Genomic DNA, 1,655 nt, shown 5'->3' with positions numbered 1-1,655 from the left:
AACACACAAAGACACGGAGCTCTGACAGCATTACTGCATTACTTGTGAGCAGTGTGACCAGAATGAGGAGCTCCTCTAATGCGCGCCCACTTGATCAAACCAGATTGGATGCAATCTGCTGTGATCAATAGGAGAAGCCCAACCGCAAACAAACACACATCGGTCTAGACAACACGAGATTGGGGCTCCGCACAAATCTGCTAAAGACGCTGAGTGAAAATCGAGGCGGACGGATGGAAACTGTTGATTGCAAAGAGGCTGAGGAATGTTTGTGCACAACAACGAGAACACAGCCTTAAATGTCAAAGCTGAAAACCAAGACGCCTCAGGAAACTTTTTGTTCTTTCAGGAGGAGTTCTGAGCCGGTGTTTAGAGTCGTCGCATATTTAATGTCTAACTCTGTGATGAGAGATTCTGGGTGATGATAACCAAACACTCAGGCGACGATCAGAGCCACTGAAACTGGGCCACGGACGGTCCACTTCAGCAGAGTCTCTCCTCAGCGGCCTTGTTTCAATGGGATTGTTTGTGAGAGCAATGTAATTTACAGACAGGGCCGTGGGGCTTTAGTCTCAGCTGCAGCCGTGTTAAATGTCTCCGTTTCCCAAGTCTAATCACACAAGTATTGGAACAGCCTGCTCGGGCCAGCTGGTCCCTGGTGCTGGACGGTCCGGTCCGGAGAGAGGCGCCCGGACCTGCACGGACACGCCGGGCTGCAGCCGCACGTGTGAACGATTAATACTCGGCTAATTTCCCCGGCGATGCTGGTCTGAGGCGAAATCAAAAGTTGCGACACACATGCATGTATGAACAAACATCACACGTGTATGAAGGCATGCACGTGTAACATACAGCGTTTCTGTGCACGTGTGCGAGCGCGCAGGTGCGTGTGCACACGGCAGTAGTGAAAAGCTCGCACAATCATCCATCCATCTCTTTCTCTCCATTATGTTTTATTCAGCATCTCCCTCTCCTGGTGTCTCGCTCTCCCTCTTGTTCCCGTTCCTTCCTTCTCCTCTCATTATTCTTTGAGTGCCGCCTCCAAATTGGAGGTTGTCAGGAAAGAAAGAGCGGCGCAGCACTCACGTGTGACCTCGCTGACCCGTTCCTCTTCAAACCCAGCGTCCAATTTTACAGGGGCACTAAACAAACACCTCAGGCATCACACAAGGCATCTATAATTAATGCCACCTGATGCTTGACAACTTTCTGATGGATGTAACAGGCTGAGGATGAAATCCTCGGGACTCTCCGCGTGTTTGGAGTCTTTCCTCCTTTAATTGTCATCGCTTGTTTCTTTAGTCTTTGCTGCGCTTGTGTCTGTCCGGTGCTTCGAAATATCACAGGACTTGTACAGACACAGATTCCTTTTTCTCTACAATGTGTATGAACCTGGTCACAAACAGTAACATGGTTCCACTGTGTTTGTGCTGAAACACCAGAAACTCTCTGCCGGTCGTCGGTAAGTTAATATTAAATATAATTTGGCATGAATCTGACGTGTAGCAGCTTTTTATAGTGAACAAAAGATTCCCGTCCATTGCTCGGTGACAGATAATCGACGCTAGCGTTCTGTTTCAGGAAAGACTTTTTCTCCTTAGTTTTGTACGCAACACAAACACACAGTCACACATTTTATTTTGCTGTCAAATGTT

This window comes from Stegastes partitus, unplaced genomic scaffold, assembly GCF_000690725.1.
Source record: "Stegastes partitus isolate 25-593 unplaced genomic scaffold, Stegastes_partitus-1.0.2 Scaffold459, whole genome shotgun sequence".
Lineage (NCBI taxonomy): Eukaryota > Metazoa > Chordata > Actinopteri > Pomacentridae > Stegastes > Stegastes partitus.
Note: the sequence above shows the minus strand (reverse complement) of the source record.